Source organism: Mobula hypostoma, chromosome 25 (assembly GCF_963921235.1).
Source record: "Mobula hypostoma chromosome 25, sMobHyp1.1, whole genome shotgun sequence".
NCBI lineage: Eukaryota > Metazoa > Chordata > Chondrichthyes > Myliobatiformes > Myliobatidae > Mobula > Mobula hypostoma.
In genome coordinates this window covers 36,980,663-37,002,007 of record NC_086121.1, presented here as the reverse complement: position 1 = coordinate 37,002,007, position 21,345 = coordinate 36,980,663, and the positions used below count along the sequence as shown (strand labels likewise).

General features: G+C 42.3%; 1 long non-coding RNA gene across 3 annotated transcripts in view; it reads right to left on the bottom strand.

The window, feature by feature from the left end:
- Positions 1–20,998, bottom strand: part of LOC134337734 (uncharacterized) — a 103,715-nt gene extending 82,717 nt beyond the window's left edge. For all 3 annotated transcript variants that reach the window (XR_010016053.1, XR_010016052.1, XR_010016054.1), the window contains exon 1: positions 20,818–20,998. This is a non-coding gene — a long non-coding RNA (uncharacterized LOC134337734). The remainder of the gene's footprint in view (positions 1–20,817) is intronic.
- Positions 20,999–21,345: the final 347 nt, after the last annotated feature.

Sequence of the window (21,345 nt, the reverse complement as noted above, 5' to 3'; positions counted from 1 at the left end):
CCTGGAGAGATTCGACTGTGACCCAGTTTCCTGCTATGGATTCTTCATCCATTTCTCGTTTGTACTTGACCTCCAGCTGGCCCAGTTCCCTTAGGAGCACGGAAAGGTGGCCTTCATTATCTTTCTTCTGACTGGAAGAACTCAGGCCAGAGTACCAAGCATTGGGAATGCAGGTCGGAGGTTTGCTCGGATTCGGAGGAATTCATGGCTGCCATGAGGAAGGTATTCTATCACTCTGCTGGAGCCAGCCAGCCTCAGCTCACCTGATGAAGATTCGACAGGGTGGAAGGGCAGCCGCTGACTACGTAATTGAATCTCGGATCTTGGGCCAAGAGAGTGGATAGAACGGGGAGGCCTTGACCACACAACACAGCCACGGACTCCGAGATGAAGTGAAAGATACCCTTGCCTTGGGAGGTCCAGCTGAGAACTTAGAAGTTCTGATCGATCAATCCATTTGCCTCAATGTTTGTCTGACAGAGTGAAAGAGGGACCACTTCAGGAGGTTGAAGAAAGACTCTCTGGTGACAGGCTGTAAGGCAGCAGGCTCCAATGCAAGGAAATCTGAAACCTCTGGGGACCAAGAGCAGACAAGCTGGTTCCAGCCTATGGGACAGTGCGAGTCCTGACACAGTTTAGTTAGAATCCCACAGGAATAGAGAGGGAGAATTTATAGGTCAAGAGAAGACCAAAGAGATGCCTGTGCAGTCTGGGAGACTTGCAGATAAACTGAAGGGGACCAGCCACCAGGATACAAGGAAGGGAAAGACACCTTTATGCTGATCTTTGAAGCCTATTTCAGGGATGCAAGAACACTCTGTAAAACCTCCTTTCCTTTGCCTGTGGATACAGATGGGTAGTCAGACTCTGTTTTGGCCAGTGTTTCCACAGATGAACTTTGTGAGTTCAGAGAGAGGACTCTGAATCCCTTTGAATCAGCCCTATCACCGAAGGAGGTGGTGTTAATCTAAGTGTATTTGAGTATACATAGTGTTTTCTAAAATTTGTATATTTTCCAGATTGGTTTCAGACCATGATATTATGCCAAAGGAATATGTTAATATGGGAGTAGCAAAAGCATTTATTGCCTTTGTTATATTTTACCATTATGTTCTGTTCAGCAGATTATTTTAGGCTTTACAGTAAATTTTTTCACAAGTTTTCTCTTTATCACACTATGATCATTATTTTTGCTTGTTGATATCCCAGATACTTGTATGTTTCATAAACATTCATTGATCATAGTCAGCAGCTGACAACAGAATTCAATTTTGGACCTTGGCCCAAGAGAGGCTGAAATCGGGATGCCTTGACCATGCAATACCATGGACTCTGAGATGAACTGAAGGATGCCCTCACCTTGGGAGAATGAGCCCAGGACTTAGAGGTTCTGATCGATCAATCCATTCATCTCGATAATCATCTGGCAAAGCGAAAGTGGAATTATTTCAGGAGGTTAAAGAGAACCAGTCCGAGCCCAGTCCCTATGCATCGCAGTTCCACTCCCAACCTCAGGCTGTGACCAGCCCATCACCTGCTCAAGATCCAGTCAAACCCATGCAGATCGGTTGCAATAGACTCTCCACCAATGAGTGGGCCTGGCTTCAGAGTCAAGGTTGATGTTTTTACTCCGGGGAAGCAGGTCACCTGAGGGCTGAGTGTCCAAAGTTGCAGCTTTGACTCTCTACTCATACCCTTGATCCTCGAGTACTCTTGGCTGTCCCATCTGTGGACTGGAGAGACGGGACAATCATTGCTTGGTCCAGTCATTGTAAGAGGGTTTGTTTACAGCTTGGTGTTCTGACACCAGAATCTCTAGTGATCAATGTTCTATAAGGGGGCAGGCTTCAATGGAAAGGAATCTGAAACCTCTGGGAACCTCTTCCAGTCTCCAAGAGCGGACAAGCCTGTTCCAGCCAACGAGACAGTGTGAGTCAAAACAATCTAGTCAGAATTCCACAGGAACTAGCGAGGGAATTTCTAGGTTAGGAATGGATCAAGGAAGTGCCGAGCAGACTGGGAGACTTGCCGCTAAACTGAAAGGTCCCAAGGAAGGGAAAGATTCCTTTACACCGATCGTTGAAGCCTATTCCGGGGATGCAAGAACACTCTGTAATGACTCACTGCCATTGCCTGTGGATGCAAACGGGGAGTCAGACTTTGATTTGGCCACTGTTTCCGCAGGTGAACTTCGTGAACTCAGGTGGAGACTCTAAAGCCCATCCAATCACCCCTGTCATCAAGGAAGTCTCAGGCATTATCCTCGAAGGAAGGTCCAGAGGAGGTAGCAACACCCAAACTGGTCAAAATTCCTTCTGTTTACAAGGACTTAGAGGAGGTCTTCACCAAGGAAAAGGCCTTAATTCTTCTATTGTACTGACAATACGACTGTGCCATAGACCTGCTGCCCAGTACTTGTCCTCCACGGGGATGTTGAACGTGCTCTTGGCCCAGTCAGAAGGGCCATGGAAGAGTATATAAAGAAAGCTCTAGCCATGGGCTTCATTCAGCCTTCCTCCTCATTTGCCTGTGCAGGTTTCTTCTTTGTACAAAAGAAAGATGGGAACCTGTGGCTGCACATTAATTACATGGGATTAAACCACATAACGACCAAGAATCGTTACCCACTTCCTCTTACGAACACGGTTTTCAAGATGCTCCGAGAGGCCAGGGTATTCACAAAATTGGACCTCTGGAAAGCCTACAGTCTGGTCCATATTAGGGAAGATGATGAGTGGAAGACAACATTCAATCCACTGACTGGGCGCTGCGACTACCTAGTTATGCCCTTCAGCCTTGTGAATGCTCCAGCCATTTTCCAGGCCTTTATAGGCGACGTGTTCTGGATACTCTCCATAAGTATACTGTTGTCTACCTGGATGATATCCTAATCTGCTCAAAGTCCATAGAGGAGCATGTGGCTCATGTCAGGGACATTTTAAAGAGGTTCTAGACCATGGATTTTATATCAAGTTGGAGAAGTCAGAGTTTCACATGACGACTGTTTCATTTTGGGGTTTCATCATCTCGAATGACAATCTCAAGATGGGCCTGACCAAGGAACAGGCTGTCAGAGACTGGCCACCATCATCCAGTATTAAACAAGTCCAGTGATTCCTGGGGTTTGCTAACTTCTAGCGGAAGTTCATTAGGAACTTCAGGGCAGTGGCAGCTCCGCTGATGGCATTAACTTAGAAATCCTCGGACGTCAGAGTAGGTGCAGTGTTGTCTCAACAATCACCTTCAGGCAATAAACTTCACCTGTGTGAGTTATTTTCCAGGTGGCTATTCACATCAGAGGTGAACTATGACATCTGGAATTGGGAGCTTCTTGCAATTAAGTTAGCTTTGGAGGAAAGGTGGCACTGGCCAGAGGGGGCCAAGAATCCTTTTATTGTATGGATGGACTACAAGAACCTGGCTTCTATTCTGAAGGCCAAGAGGCTGAATTCCAGACAGGCCAAGTGGTCTTTGTTCTTTAACTGTTTCAATTTCATCCTGACCTATCGACCGGGGTGAAAGAACCTGAAGCCAGATGCCTTGTCCTTTCAGTTTGATGAACCAGAATGAGAAGAGCAGCCCATCATCATTTTGCCCCAAGCCAAGGTGGTAATGCCAATTCACTGGGGAATCAATAACCTCATTTGCTGGGTCCAAGCACAAGGGGAGATTGTTAAGAACGGTCCTCCCAGTCAGATGTTTGTCCCAAGTTCCGTCTAGTCCCAGGTACTCCAGTGGGGACATTCCTCAAGAATGACGGCTCACCAGGACCCTTGAGTCTATCAAGAGGAGGTATTGGTGGCCCAGAATGATGAAAGAGGTTTGGCAGTATGTGGAGGCATGCGAGATGTGCGCCCAGAACAAGGAAACCTGTACCTGACCTCAAGGGCTCCTCCACTCTTTACCTGTTCCAAGAAGTCCTTGGCACACATCTCCATGGACATTGTCAGAGGTCTCCCGCCATCCAAGGGTAAGTTGGTCATCATGGTACTTGTCAATCATTTTTTGAAAGCCTGCATGTTCATTGCTTTGGAGAAACTACCATCTGACAGTTGAAATTGTCCTGAATCAGGTCTGCAGGGTCCATGGCTTCCTGGTGGACTTTGCCTCAGAGATGGTCCACAATTCACATCACAGTTCTGAAGGATGTTCTGTAAAATGACAGGGGCAACAACAAGCCTTCCCTCTTGGTTTCACCCACAGTCCAATGGCCAGATGGAGTGGACCAACCAGGATTTAGAACCTACCTTAAGATACTCAGCCTCAGAAAGATCGGATGAGTGGTCTGACCATTTGATGTGGGCAGAGGTCGTCCGCAACACCTTACAGCATTTGGCTTACGGGATGTCACTGCTCAAGTGACTGTTTGTTTATCCTTTGCCTCTCTTTCCAAAGTAAGAGGCCAAGATTGGGGTCACTGCAGCTGAAGCAAAAATAGATTAGGACAAGAGAGAGTTCGCTGGACTCTACCCAGAAAGCTGAGACCAAGTCAAACAGAAAGAGAAGGCAGGGTCTTGCTTTACAACCTGGGCAATACGTCTGGCTGTCCACTCATGATTTGCCTCTCCAAGTGGAATCTAGAATGTTGGCGTTCAAGTTCATTGGACCGTTTGAAATCCTGAGGCTCAGACCGTGCAGCTCCCCAAGACCTTAAAGATCAATCCCACCTCCCACATTTCTAAATTCAAACCTGTCTTCACCAGTTCCTTAGCACCACCATCATCAGCCCCACTGCCACCCGGGTTTATCGAGGGGAACAGGTCTTCACGGTGTAAAGTCTTTTGGACTTACAGACTGTTTAAAGGGTTCGGCAATTACCTCATGGACTGGGAAAGATTCCGAACTGACAAGAGGTGCTGGGTGCCCGAAAGAGGCACCTTGGATCCAGCTGTCATCCACAATTACCGTTACTGCCTCTCCCAACAGCCAGGGCCATCAGGAGTCGGCCATAGAGGAGGGTTCCTGTTACGAGAGGCCCCCAGCCAAGCCAGTTTTCAGGATTTAGATACTCTAACTCTCTGGAGTACAGATAGATGATGTGGCCCCTTTAAAGTTTCAGGACTGTCGCACTAATTGGTCAGCATGGTTCAAGAATTGAGTATTTAAGGAACACCTGAACTGTGTTTTGCTTCTCAATCGTAAACCTTACTTGTGATTTCACCTAGGGTTTGTTTTGTGCTCAGCTCTTGATCCAGTTTGATACCATGTCTCAGTCCTTGCCTCAGATACTCCAGCATTTGGATCCAAGCCATCCTCATCAAGGACTCTTATCACAATCTTCGACTGAGAGAACATGACTGAAGCTTTGATGCAGCTTCAGTGCTTTGTCATTCTTGTGGATTTATTTCAAATTAAATGTTATTTTCATAGAGGTGAGCAGAGGTTCACCTTCAGCTTCAGACTATCAGTCTTGCTTCAAACACTTCCACACCACCACCTTCTTTTGTTAATAGTATATCTCTGTCTCAAGGGGAGCATCTCTTATGGTACTGTTGTGCATATTCTTCATCCTCTTCAATAATTACCCTGTGCCATTGAAATTACTTCATTGATGGAACTGATTATTGACTACAGGAGAAAGAAGGCAGCGGTCCACAAATCAGTCCTCATTAGAGAATCGAAGGTGGAGAGGATCAGCACGTTTAACTCCCCAGGCATAATCATATCAGAGGATGTGTAATAGTACCAGCACATGAGTGCCATTACAAAGAAGGTCAACAGCTCCTCTACTTTCTGAGATTCAGAATGGCATCTAAAACTTTGAGAAGCATCTATAGATCCACAGTGGAGGATATCCTGGCTGGATGTATCACAGCTTAGTATGGAATCATCAAAAGCTGAGAATGGAAAAGCCTACAACAAGTGATGGATGCAGCCCAGTCCATCACGGGCAAAGCCCCCCCAACTATTGAGCACATCTACAGAGGGGGAACCACAGGAAAACGGAATCCATCTTTAAGGACGTCCACCATCCAGTCCATTCTCTCTTCTCGCCATTGCCAATGAGATGAAGATACGGAAGCCTTAGGTCGCACACCACTAGGTTCAGGCACAGATATTACCTTTCAAACATCAGGCCCATAAATCAGCGTGGATAACTTCATTCACCTCAACACTGAATTGATTCCATGGACTCACTCTCAACTCATCTTCTCAGTTGTATTTATTTATTTATTTATTTATTTATTTATTATTATTATTATTATTGTTGTTATTATATTTCTATTTTTTTTTCAGCTCAATCAGGTAAAATCTGAGATACAGGTACAGCCAAGCACATTCACTTCTCAATTGCTTGGAACTTTTGGAATATCATAGTGGTGTTTAGTATTATGGTTTTCTGGAGATTTACATAAATATGGCTGTGTATCCTTAATTGCTTAATGCTATTGTGTGGTGACTTCAGGATGATACCAGTTGCAGATCTTACTATTGAAACAATGTATACCATATTCATGTTCTATCGTATTTCAATTTCCTCTTCATCACATTTCTGGTATTTTTCACTTATTGATTATTATTATTATTAAATAAGTTGTGTGTTTGGAATGGTTGTATCTATTAAGTAAGATGTTCTTGCTTGTTTATCCTGTAATATAATAATGAGATAGTTGTTATAGATTGCCCAATCTGTAATAATGGATCAGTCATAATTTAATTTGTAAGACTCTGACACTAAAACGAGATCAGGCTTTATAATAGTGCACAGGGTCTTTTACGGGATTATATTTTAAAGCAAGATTTTCATGAATGTTGTTTGCCACTTGAATGTGCCTGTATAAGTAATCACACTGAGTTAAACAGCTACAGGATTCTTTAATATGTTGGATAGTTTCTGGTTTCTCTTGGCATTTTCTGCATTTATTCTCTTGAATTTGTTTGTCTTCTATTATTATGTATTTTTGATATATTTTTTAAACACTTGGTCCTGTGTTGCCACAAGGAACTATTTCTGGGAAGAGGTCTTCAATTCTGAGCGAGATACTCAACGTAGCTTGTTCAGATTGTGGGGCTGTCTTCCATGGATTTCCATGGTCTTGCACTTCCAATTGGTTATTTTATTTTTCTTCTATAGTGATAATTTCTTCATTTTTCTGGGTTGTGTTTACATTTAAGTTTAGTGGTGTGTACTTCTTATCAGAATTGCAAATGATTCCTTGGTGTGCAGGATCAAGTTTTTGTTGACGAAAATATATCCTTAGAAGTCTTATTTGACTGACGTGTAAATTTAATACGTCTGTTACTCCTCTTCCTCCCTCTGTCCTAGGTGGTGTTAATCTAAGTGCATTTGTGTATACATAGAGTTTTCTAAAAATTTGTATATTTTCCAGATTGTTTTCAGACCATGATATTATGCCAAAGGAATATGTTAATATGGGGGCAGCGAAAGTGTTTATTGCCTTTGTTATATTTTACCATTGCGTTCTGTTCGGCAGATGATTTTAAGCTTTACAGTAAATTCTGTCACAAGTTTTCTCTTTATCACACTATGATCATTATCTTTGCTTGTTGATATCCCAGATACTTGTATGTTTCATAATTATTCATTGATCGTAGTCAGCAACCGACAACGCAATTGAATTTTGGACTTTGGCCCAAGAGAGGCTGAAATGGGGAAGCTTTGACCACGAAATACCACCATGGAGTCCGAGATGAACTGAAGGATGCCCTCGCCTTGGGAGAATGAGCCCAGGGCTTAGAGGTTCTGATCGATCAATCCATTCGTCTCCACCATCATCTGGCAAAGCAAAAGTGGAATCATTTCAAGGGGTTAAAGAAATTACCTACAAATTGGTACGTCTTTGGATTGTGGGAGGAAGCTACAGCTGTCACAGGGAGAACTTACAAACTCCTTAAAATCCCACTGCAGCAGGAATTGAACACAAGTCGCTGGTACTGTAAAACATTGTGCTAATCACTATTGTATTATGCCGTCCCTGAATAAACAGATACATGAAGTACACCAGATGCTGAAAGCAGAATTATCAGTTCAAGAGCAACGAAAAAGGTTTATACAGGACATCAAAATTAAATTTGATGCACCAAAATACCACCAACCAACGCACAGAATGACCAACAGATACAAGGATAATAAAATTTTGATTTAATAACTGGTAATACAATCAAGGATCAAGCGAGATTAATGAGGACAAAGAACACACTCATCAACTGAAGAAATGCAAAAACCTGAAGCTACAATGGATATGCTAAAAGTGGATATAAAACATGCCCAGAACCAGCATTGATAATATTCATAATTATTGGTATAAAATATTGACTTGCCTTCATCCATACATATTAATGCATATCAAGAATTTTCTTAAAAATCCTGTAAACATGCCTGAATTTTTGACAGAAGGCAAAACACATCTCTTACCTGAAGAAGAAATCACAAATGACTTATTAAAATATTGCCCCATAATATGTTTACAAGCTATATATAAAATTGTAATATCATTCTGTCCCACACCTATGGTTAATAGAAGATACTTATATATATAAACTACACCCAATACTTGTGAAATTCCTACAACATCTGATGAAGCACTGGTGTACTATAATCACCCTATCTATTAATAACCCAAAACATCTGCCAGACGATACCAAGGGTGTTCTACGAGTCTGTGGTGGCCAGTGCTATCATGTTTGCTGTTGTGTGCTGGGGCAGCAGACTGAGGGTAGCAGACACCAACAGAATCAACAAACTCATTCATAAGGCCAGTGATGTTTTGGGGATGGAACTGGACTCTCTGACGGTGGTGTCTGAAAAGAGGATGCTGTCCAAATTGCATGCCATCTTGGACAATGTCTCCCATCCACTACATAATGTATTGGGTGGACACAGGGGTACATTCAGCCAGAGACTCTTTCCACCGCGATGCAACACAGAGCATCATAGGAAGTCATTCCTGCCTGTGGCCATCAAACTTTACAACTCCTCCCTTGGAGGGTCAGACACCCTGAGCCAATAGGCTGGTCCTGGACTTATTTCCTGGCATAATTTACATATTGCTATTTAACTATTTATGGTTTTATTACTATTTATTATTTATGGTGCAACTGTAACGAAAACCAATTTCCCCCGGGATCAATTAAGTATGGCTATGACTATGACTAAGAACAACCACTGTTATCAAAATAACCAAGGCATTTTCCAGGAAGACTCTCTATGGTTCTGTCTAGCTTTAAACCCACTCTCTAATTTCCTGAATTGGATGAAAATAGGGTATCAATTCAGAGACAACTAAATGAATGATAACATCACACACCTTCTATACATGGATGATTTGATATTATATGTTCCTTTATTAGTAAAGCTAAAGCAATTGATTCAAATTGTAGAACTATTTTCTAAAGATATTAACATGAATTTTGAAGTAGCTAAGTGTAGAACATTAAACATAAAGATAGGTGCCATAGAGCTAGTGGAGCATAACGCAGAGCAGCAGGATACAATGGATGATTATGAAACATATAAGTATCTGGTATATCAGCAAGCAAAGAAAATAGATCATAGTGTGATAAAGGGAAAACTTTTGACAGAATTTACTGTAAGGCTTAAGATAATCTACTAAACAGAACTCAGTGGTAGAATATAACAAAGACAATAAACACTTTCACTACCCCCATAGTAACATATGCCTTTGGCATAATAAACCAATCTGGAAAATGCACAAAGTAAAATAAATTTTAGAAAACACTATGTGCACTCAAATGCACTTAGATTGACAGCACCTAGAACAGAGGGAGGGAGAGGAATAACAGACATAAAAATTTACACAATAGTCGGAAAAAACTTCAAAGGATATATTTTAATCAACAAAAACTAGATTCAGCACTCCATGCAGTCATTTGCAATTCTGATAAGAAATAAACACCACTAAACTTAAATGAAAGCACAACCCAGAAAAATGAAAAAAATGATCACTATAGAAGAAAACATTAAACAATGGAGCAGCGTGACCATCCATGGAAGACAGCTCCACAATCTGAGCAGACTACATGCTGACAAGGAAGTGTTGAGTGCCCTTCTCAGTGTTGAAGACCTCCTTGTAGCAATACAGGACCACGTGGTTAATGCGAAAAAAAATTTATCAAAAATACATAATAATAAAGGACAAACAAATTCAAGATGATAAATGCAGAAAATGCCAAGAAAAACCTGAACAATCAAAGACAGTCGAAACAATAAAAGGTTTCTTGGCCCCCTCTAGGCCTCATTCCCCCAAAGCTAACTCAACTGTATGAAGCTCCCCAATCCCAATCTCATAGTTAACTTCTGATGGGGGTAACCACCTGAAAAGAATGCACAGAGGTGAAGTTTATTGTCCAAAGGTGAACGTTGAGACAACATTGCATCTACTCTGACGTCCAAGGCATTCACCTCCATGATGGCGGGAAGGTCCAGGTTAAGTGAACTGCTGTTTGATGTTTGCGAAAGCAGCATCCATTTCAGTCATCCAGTCAAAAGGATCCATAGATTTCCTACTTAATGTCGTCAGCGGAGCTGCCACTAAGCTGATGATCTTCCGGTAGAAGTTAGCAAACCTTTGGACTTGTTTGATAGTGGATGGTGGTGGCCAGTCTCTGACTGCCTGGGACTTGGTTGGGTCCATCTTCAGAGTGCCTTTGGAAATGATGAAACACAAAAATGGAGCAGTTGTCAGGTGAAACTCTGACTTCTCCAACTTGACATAAATTCTATGGTCTATAAGCCTCTTTAAAATGTCCCTGACGTGAGTGATGTGCTCCTCCATGGATTTGAGAAGATTAGGATATCATCCAAGTAAACAAAGACATACTTATGGAGAGTATCCCAGAGCATGTAATTTATAAAAGCCTATAAAATGGCTGGATTATTCGCAAGGACAAAGGCAATGACCAAGGAGGTCTGATTTTGTGAATACCCTTACCCGTTGGAGTATCTCGAAAGCTGTATGTATAAGAAGGGGGTAGCAATTCTTGGACTTTATGCAGTTCAACCCCCTGTAATCAATACATCCCATCTTTCTTTTATATGAAGAAGAAACCTGTGCTGGCTGGTGAGGTGGAATGTTGAATGAAGCACATGGCAAGAGCTGCCTTTATATACCCCTCCATGGCCATTCTCTCTGGTCCTCAAGAGCACATACACACGACTCCGTGGAGAACAAGTACCAGGCAGCAGGTCGATGGCGGTCATAGAGTCGATGCGGTGGAAGAATCCAGGGCTTTCCTTGCTGAAGACCTCCTCTAAGTCCTTGTAAACAGAAGGGATTTTGACTAGTTTGGGTGTTGCTATCGCCTCCATACCTTCCTTCAAGGATGATGCCTGAGACTTCCTTGAAGACATGGGTGATTGGATGGGCTTCAGAGTCTCCTCTCTCAGCTCACAAAGTTCATCTGTGAAAACAGTGGCTAAATCAGAGTCTGACTCTCTGTTTGCATCCACAGGCAATGGCAGTGAGTCATTACAGAGTGTTGTTGCATCCCCGGAATTGGCTCCAAGGATCAGTATAAAAGAGTCTTCCCCTTCCTTGGGACCTTTCAGTTTAGCGACAAGTCTCCCAGACTGCTCGGCATCTCCTTGGTCCATTCCTGACCTAGAAATTTCCTCTCTAGCTCCTGTGGAATTCTGACTAGATTGTGTTTTGACTCATGCTGTCTTGTTGGCTGGAACCGGCTTGTCTGCTCTGGAAGACTGGAGGAGGTTCCCAGAGGTTTCAAGTTCCTTTCCATTGAAGCCTGCCCCCTTATAGACGTTGGTCACTAGAGATACTGGTGTCGGAACACCAATCTGTAAACAAACCCTCTTACAATGACTGGACCAAGCAATGATTCTCCCGACTCTCCAGTCGACAGATGGGTGATGCTGGGAGAGCCAAGGGTACTCGAGGATCAGGGGTATGTGTAGAGAATCAAAGCTGCAACTTTGGACACTCAGCCCTCAGGTGACCTGCTTCCCCGGAGTAAAATCAGCAACCTTGACTCTGAAGCCAGACCCACTCATTGGTGGAGAGTCTATTGCAACCGATCTGCATGGGTTTGACTGGATCTTGAGCAGGTGATGGGCTGGTCACAGCCTGAGGTTGGGAGTGGAACTGCGATGCATAGGGTCAGACCGGCTCTCTTTAACTCCTTGAAATGATTCCACTTTTGCTTTGCCAAATGATTATTGAGATGAATGGATTGATCGATCAGAACCTTTACGTCCTGGGCGGCGTGTCACAAAGGGCTGAAAGAGCCTAAAGTATAGTATCTCAATAAATTATTCTGGCTTTGTATGCACCTATTTTTTATATTATTGTACCTGTAAATTCTGCAATATTTTTGTTAAGTTGATCATATCTCATATGAATCTTGTATTTCCTTAATATGTCCTTAGCTTTTCTCTTAGCTAACTTGCTTGGGTTATCCATTTTATACTCCATTCGGTGGGATATTTCTGTGCTTAAGGTTTCAATTTTGTTTCCTTATCTCTTCTGCCATTTTGGTATTCTCATTTCATTACTCGGGTTTGGGTTTCTATTAATGAGTCCCTCTATGTAGGAGGCATTGCACTTCACTGCTCGTAATACTGCGCAGTATGTTATTGTGTGTAATTCTTCAAATGTTTCAAGTTTTCCTAAATATTGTGCAAGTATAATATTCTTGAGAGTATTAGTAATTTTTGCTAATTTTGATGCCATGGTTTGTCTTGGTATGCAGGGCCTTTTTGTTGAGTCAGTGCCCATATACTCTGTTGGTGTGATGTTAAACGTGAGGATAGTTTTGTCTGTAAGCTCAGCTTCGTCATCATCATTCTGTGGAGGCTCTGCTTCTGTGTTGTTGCCATTACTGTCAGGTTGTGGAGCAGTTGCTGAGGTAATTGTATCTTCATCAGTACTTTGTGGGTGGCACTTTCGTTATTTTCTTGTATGGCATTGCTGTGGTTGTTAGATTGATTTCTTCCCAAATCTTGTGCTACTTCATGCTTTGTTTGGTTTAACATGTTGTAGGATTAAGTTATTTTTTTCTTATCGCTCCTCATTGATCTTCTATCCATTGTGCATTTACTTGCATGAAGGGATATTGTGCTATCAACTGTTGATGAAGTTTGTCCCTGGATGCTGTCAAATCAGAATCAAGTTCCATTACTCGATAATAAACACGCATTATGAATGTGTTTACTTCTAATGACCATTTCATGCATGTCCTTCTTCCCTTTACTGCTTAAGTGGTCTCATTTCTGTGGAATGCTCCCCTGAGAAACTTATTATTTTTGTTATCATCTTTATTTTTTCTCAGCTCAAGCTGTTAAAACCTGAGGAGCAGTCATAGCCAAGCACATTCATTTCTCAATTGCTAGGAATTTTTGAACTATTCTAGTGATGTTTAGTATTGCGGCTTTCAGGAGATTTTATTATGTATTTTCAATAATTTTGTTGTATTAAAAATACAATGCTGGTCCTTTATTACCACAAAGAACCCTTCCTATTATTTATTTTGTACTTGCACATTTTGGCTTATTTTCCATATTGATTGCTTGTCAGACTTTGTGTGTAGTTTTTAATTGATTCTATTGTATCTCTTTGTTCTACTGTGAACACCTGCTAAAAAATTAATCTCAAGGTGACATATATGTACTTTGATAATAAATTTATATTGAGCTTTGAAATTTGAAACTTGTTTGCTGTTCTTAGAAAGTAGGTTGAGACTTGCTCAAAATTATTTCATCTTATGACCTCAGGGGCAGCACCAGTTTACAGTACTTTATTAGCTGTGGTTAGATCTGGAAGCAGCAGAACCTCCAAATTGTCTGAAAGTTCAGTCCTTGTTGCTAATTTTAATTTAATTGTCAGTCCCTAAGGTTCTAGAAGGCTCATATCCAAGGTAAATATGACAATTATTTTAAAAAATAGAAGATAGAGAGAACAGCATAGAAACAAACTTCACCCCATGATATTGAGCTGAACTAATTAAGCTAATGATACCTAATTATGCTAGTCTCCACTATCTTCACATGGTCCATATCCTTCCATTCTCTCTATACTTTTGTTCCTATGAACCACAAAAATGACCCCATTGTATCTGCTCCCTCCCACCACTGCCTTGGCAGTACATTCCAGGCATCCACCCCTCTTTGTGTAAAAAAAAAGATAGAAAGAAAATGTCCTGCATAGCTCCTTGGAACTTTCTCCCTCTCATCTCCACTCTGCAACAAAGATACCAGCTGTCTACTCTATCTACACCTCTGTAGTTCCACAAAAAATAAGCCTAGTTTGTCCAACCTCTCTCCATGTATCATGTGCCCTCTAATTCTGGTAAACCTTTCTGCACCCTCTCCAAATTCTCTGCAGAGGGCGACCAGAATTCAGTTCAATACTTCAGATGCAGCCTAACTAGAGCTTTATAAAGCTGCAGCATAACTTTGTGTCTCTTGAACTCATTGCATTGTCTATAAAGGCAAACATGCCATACGATTTCTTTACCATCGTTTCAACTCATGCGGCCACTTTGAGGGAGCTATGGACTTGGACTCCACCATCCACTGTAATTTCAGACTGTCATGCACAGAATGATACAAACCTTGTCCTCGATCACAGTCAAACAGATTTGTTGAGTCATAAACTTTCAGAGCTCTTTCAAGGCTTGTAAAGTTTGAGAGCAGCAGCCACCGTAAAACCTTTTATGTTTGTTGCCTTTCAGATTCTCTGCTTTCATTGAGAGATTGTTGGCAAAAGGCTGTTGCCTTTTAAACCAGGTTGTGCTGATAAAGATCATTTTCATTAGGGTTTTTATCACTATTTTAGTCTTAACATACACAAGAAATACTTAATTGAGTGAATGATTTCTGGGTTGATATATTCAACTTATTCACCCACCAATATAATTTCAATTTTTTTTTGCCAAAATTATGATTTGAAAAGACATTTGAATGGGACTGTGTAAGAGACACTACCACCTTGTGCCATTTGGCCCGTTCAGTCTAGAATGATCACAGGTTAATCCTAGCCTTCCATTGATTTTCCTTGTGGACTATTTTCTCTACATTTTCATCAACTGCATTCATTAACACACGAAGGGAACTTTACAGAGGCCAGTTAACTGACCGACTTGCACACATTTGGACTCCTGTGTTTGGATCTCTGCTGACTGGGACTCCTTGGTGTGCTAGGGAGTGAAATCAGAACCCTCAACAGGTCATCTGTATGTCGATTGAGATTAATTATCTATATAAAGTTGGCTGAGATGAAGAACTATTTCCAAAGCAGAGAACATAGAACAGGCCCTTCGGCCCATGATTTTTTTAACCAGTTTACTTAAACTAGTAATTGAAATGCCTGACTAGACAAATCCCTTCTGCCTCACAATATCCATATTCCTCCATTCTCTGCATATCCATATGCCTATCAGAGAACCTTTTAAATGCCTCTATCATTTTTGCCTCTGCTATCACCCCTGGCAGTGCATTCCAGGCACTCATTGCCCTCACTTTAATTGCATGTCCTCTTGTAATAGACAATTCAGCCCTGAGGGAAAAAAAATGCCGGCTGTCTGCTCAGTCTATGCCTCCCATATTCTTATAAACTCCGATTAGTTTGCCCCGACCCCACCCAGCTTCCACTGCTTCAGAGAAAACAACCCCAGTTTGTCCAGCATCTCCTTATAATAATTCCCCCTAATCCAGGCAGGATCCTGGTTAAACTATTAAATTTAAGCATTTTCAAGAGTAAATAAGAATCAGAGCAAGCCACAGTGGCAGAAGTGCTGTAAGTGATCACCGCAGACAGTAGCCTGTAATTTTGGATGCGGCAGAGCTGAAGTGAATGGAGGTGAGGTGGCAGGGCTGTCGCCGGGAGTGAGGAAAGGCCCAAGGTTCAATCGAGTTAAGCACTGGCCTGAACTGGAAAGGTTGGGTACAGACCAAATCGAGGCCTCAGGGTCCGGGCTCTAGAGCGTATCGAAGAGACAGAACCTGATGTTTGGACATCGATTTATGTGCCGGGCCAGGATGCCAGTGCTGGAACGAGGGATGGTCCTGTCCAGTTTGCTTGTCCATGACCTTTACTTGGGTTCTGGGCTGAAATGACTTTGTGTCTGTGGATAGACTTCAGTTCTGAACGCTATTTGCTTGCTTTTTATGTTTGCAAAGTTTGTTTCTTTCCTCTGCACTTTGGGTGTTTGATAGTTCTTTTTTTAATGGGTCCTTTGGGTTTCTTTGTTTAGTGACTACCGTAAGGAGACAAATATCAAGGTTGCATAATGTATGCATACTTTGATAATAAATGTGCTTTGCCCTTTGATGTAATTGTGAAATTCAGATGCCTTTGATGATCTGGAGTAGTGAACACTGGGTGTGACGATTCCCAATTGAGATAATAAATGGATATGTAGTGAGACATAAACTCTGGAGAGAAAGTGGGAGCAGCGTGCTGAAGTAAATCATAGCGATGATTATGCTGAATAGTTGAGCAAGATCAGAGGAGAGTAAGGTTTGCTCGTGCTCCTATCTTCTTTGTTGCTATGGTCACTTGTGTCAACTAGTGTAGCTTAGGTGTGACATCAGGTCTACCTCATCAAATCTTTCCTGAGTGTTTGGCTGACTAAAAGCACCTCTTAGCAGACTTCAGTTGAGATAGTAGGTGCTCAAGGCATTGGTGAGAACACATTTGGAATATTGTGCTCCGTTTTAGCCTCTCTGATATCGGAAAGATGTTATTAAGCTGGAAAGAGTGCAGGAAGCTTTCATGAGGATACTACCAGGACTGGAGGGATTAAGTTACTGGTAAAGGTTGAACATACTAAGACTTTATGCTTTGGAGTGTAGCAATCTTGTAGAAGTATATAAAAACAGGAAGGGCATCGGTAGGGTAATGCACGCATTCCTTTTTCCCAGAATAGGACAATCAAGAATTAAAGAGCAGGTGTATGGTGAGAAGGGAGAGAGTTAATAGGAACCTGAGGGCAACTATTTCACCCAGAGGATGGACCACATATTTAAAAAGCTGACAAGAAAAATAGTTGAAACAGATATGTTAGGAAGATTTCAATGACACCTGGACACATACAGGGATAGGAAATGTTTAGAAGGATATGTGTCACATGTAGGCAAATGGGATGATCTTAGTTGGGAATCTTGGTTGTTATGGCCTGGTTGGGCCAAAGGGCCTTTTTCAACGCTGTATGATTCTATGGTCTATGAGGCTTGTTGTTTAACAGGGCTTGATTAGCACTGTCTCACAATCAACAACTTACCTCAGGAGGATATTCCATGTCGCTCCTGGGACATGTTGAGATGTTTTCAGATCTTTACATGGAATAAATTCAGCTACCCAATGAGAAGACAGCATAACCTGAGTGGTGGCGGTCCTTAATGATAGACACCATCTTCCTAAGGCACCGCTCCTTGAAGATGTCTTGGATACTACAGAGGCTTGTACCTGTGATGGAGCTGACTAATTTTACAAGTTTCTGCAAATAATAGTGATAAAAACCTTTTAACTTTTCTGAAGGTACCTAAGACTATTGTGACGAGAATACACATAAAATTAAGATGTTTGCTGGCCTGGGTTAGCATCAGTGACATCAGCAAGTGGTCTGCCACCTGCCCTCAGGGGAAGGAGAGATAAGGAACAATGGAGCAGCGTCTGGAGATGTGTAATGAAGGGACGGGGGAGAGAGAGCTGTCTGGAGCGGCTCCCCCCCTTTGAACCTTGAACTGTTTGAAGTGATGGACAGGCGATGCCCCAGCAGGGGGATAAAAAGGGACCGGTTCGCTAAGGCGACACACACGCCACCCGAGGTAACAAGACCCTGGAAGCGGTACGCTTCTCACGAGTCGGTGGGAAGTACCAGACAACGGCCAGGGTGGAAAGGTACGATCAGCGGGAACCCGGTGTGTGTCCGCCCTTGCCTGGGTGCCGGGTTCACTGCAGAGGATCGACCGCATCTGGAGGTGGGGTCACAGTCGGTGACCTCAGGTGACATCACCAAGGACCTGCCCAAAAATCGCCGGTCTGTGAGTGAAGCCGTGTCTGAATGATCAGTTGTTCCTGTTCTCTCTCTCTCTTCCCCCACGTTGTCCATCGCCATGGCAACGATTACTGCAAACTGAACTACTAAACTGGACTGAACTTTGAGTCACTTTGAAATTTGGTCATTTACCCCTAGACAACGATAGAGCTTGAGTGATGCTGTTATCCTAATTCTGTGCACATGTGTGTTTATCATCGCTGAACTGTTGCATTTATTATCCTTTCGATTACTGTGTTGCTTGTTTCTTTAATAAAACCTTCTTAGTTCTAGTACTCCAGACTCCAACTGAGTGATCCATTTCTGCTGGTTTGGCAAGCCAGTTACGGGGTACGTAACACTATCAATAGATAATTCTACTTTTGCAGATTTGAAGATGCTCTTCCGAAGTTGATTTCTATGTGTAATGTGGAATCCACATTTGCAGCCTCAGCAAATAACTACCACCCATGACAGAGTTAAATTTAGCAAACTGTAGATATGTACAAACGTTTGTAAATGTGTGGAACAATCTAAAGCTAGACTACAAATGTTGATGGATAACAGAAGGAAGTAGTCACAGGACAAGAGACAGCAGATGCTGGAAGCTGAAATTTAAAAAATGAACCAAGTATTGGAAGAACTTGGGTCAAGCAGCATCTGTGGAGGTAAAAGTAGCAAAATAATGTTTCAGATTAAGACCTTGCATCAAGGCTAAGAGAGGAGAAAGTTTGCTGATATATATAAATATGATAAACATTTTGAGGGGCAGGGGTGAGAGAGAGACTGGGAGATGATAGGTGGAACTAGATGGGAAGGTGATGATGGACACATGCAGCCAGATGAGTGGAGGGAGATGGGAGGTAATCAAAGGGAGAAATAAAAATGTGGGTGGATGGGTGATTGTGTGTGGGAGAAGAGCACTAGGGGTGTGGAATAACTGAGGGGAACTATCTGTGGTGAATAATATAGAACACAAGGCCACAAGATATAGGAGCAGATATGGTGTCACGGTACCGGTGACACTTTTACAGCTTTGGATATTCCAGAGTTCAGAGTTCAATTCCAGCATCATCTGTAAGGAGTCGTACGTTCCCCCCAAACGTGTGAGTTTCCTCCAGGTGCTCCAGTTTCCTTCCACAGTCCAAATACGGACCCATTAGTAGGTTAATTGATGATTGTAAAATTGTCCTGCGATTAGACTAGTGTCAAATAAGTTGGTTGCTGCATGGGGCGTCTCGTTGGGATGGAAGGACCTGTTCTTTGTTGCATCACTAAATAAATTTTTAAAAAAGTGATTAGGCCATTCAGCCCATTGAGTCTGTTCTGTTATTAAACACAGAAGGTTAGTTAGGAAGGTTCAATCATTAGGTATTAATATGGAAGTAGTAAAATGGATTCAGCAGTGGCTAGATGGGAGACGCCAGAGAGTGGTGATGGATAGCTGTATGTCAGAGTGGAGGCCGGTGACTAGTGGTGTGCCTCAGGGATCTGTACTGGGTCCAATGTTGTTTGTCATATATATTAATGATCCAGATGATGGGGTGGTAAATTGGATTAGTAAGTATGCAGATGATACTAAGATAGGTGGTGTTGTGGATGATGAGGTAGGTTTTCTAAGCTTGCAGAGAGATTTAGGACAGTTAGAAGAGTGGGCTGAAAGATGGCAGATGGAGTTTAATGCTGAAAGATGTGAGGTGCTACATTTTGGTAGGACTAAACAAAATAGGACATACATGGTAATTGGTAGGGCATTGAAGAATGCAGTAGAATAGCGGGATCTAGGAATAATGGTGCATAGTTCCCTGAAGGTGGAATCTCATGTGGATAGGGAGGTGAAGAAAGCTTTTGGTATGCTGGCCTTCATTAATCAGAGCATTGAGTATAGGAGTTGGGATGTAATGTTGAAATTGTATAAGGCATTGGTAAGGCCAAATCTGGAGAATTGTGTACAGTTCTGGTCACCGAACTATAGGAAAGATGTCAATAAAATTGAGAGCGTACAGAGGAGGTTTACTAAAATGTTGCCTGGGTTTCATCTCCTAAGTTACAGAGACAGGTTGAACAAGTTAGGTCTTTATTCTGTGGAGCGTAGAAGGTTGAGGGGGGACTTGATAGAGGTGTTTAAAATTATGAGGGGGATTGATAGATTTGACGTGGATAAGCTTTTTCCATTCAGAGTGGGGAAGATTCAAACAAGAGGACATGAGTTGAGAGTTAAAGGACAAAAGTTTAGGGGTAACATGAGGGGGACCTTCTTTACTCAGAGAGTGGTAGCTGTGTGGAACGAGCTTCCAGCGGAAGTGGTTGAGGCAGGTTCTATGTTGTCGTTTAAAGTTAAATTGGATAGATATATGGACAGGAAAGGAATGGAGGGTTATGGGCTGAGTGCAGGTTGGTGGGACTAGGTGAGAGTAAGAGTTCGGCACGGACTAGAAGGGCCGAGATGTCCTGTTTCCGTGCTGTAATTGTTATATGGTAATATGGTTATTTAATCATAGCTGTTTTTTAACCCTGTTCTTCCACCTTCTCCTCATAACCTTGAAACCCTTTACCTATCAACCTCTTCCTTAACTACACCAAATTAGTTAGCCTCCACAGTTCTCTATAGCAATGTAATGCTCAGCTATACCGGCTCGTATTTATCTAGGGGAAACCCCGTCCGCCGTCCAACCGGGTCTCCTGGTTGCATCGGTTGCTATGCAATGCCACCTGGTACGACCTCAAACATCAAATATCAGACAGCACACAATATACACTTTACAGATTACACTTTATAAACCCTACTGGGACTATGAGAATAATAGAGATACAATATAAAAGAGAAAGAAAAAGACGCCAGACTTATCAAAGTTCAGTTTCTTCGTGCACACAGTTGGAGCTGAAATATGCAGGGTCTTCTCTCTTCACCCTGCGATCCACTCTGACCCCCTCGACTCGCCACTCGGGACGACCCTAGGTGATCGACCGGAGCGCTTCCAGCATGTCCATCTTCTCCCGGTCTCTCCTGAGAAGCCCCCCAAACACACCGGTTCGCAGCCATATGAGACAGAATATCATCCCCAGAAAAGAATAACATGGACACTCATTGGTTCATTCCCTCCTTATCATTATTGATAACCCAAACAAGCTGCTGGCTGCTAGAAAAAGAATCCACTATCTCAGCAGTTAACATCACAGAGAAACCATTTTAATTATAACATAACAAAGAAGCTATTTTGATTAGCATACACAGTAACATAAAAGAAGAAACCCTTACAGCAACAAATTCCACAAAACACTACCCTTTCACCGAAGAAATTCCTCCTCACCTCAGTTTTACAGGGTCATCTTTATAATCTGAGGCTGCACCTATGGGTTCTAGTCTCCCCT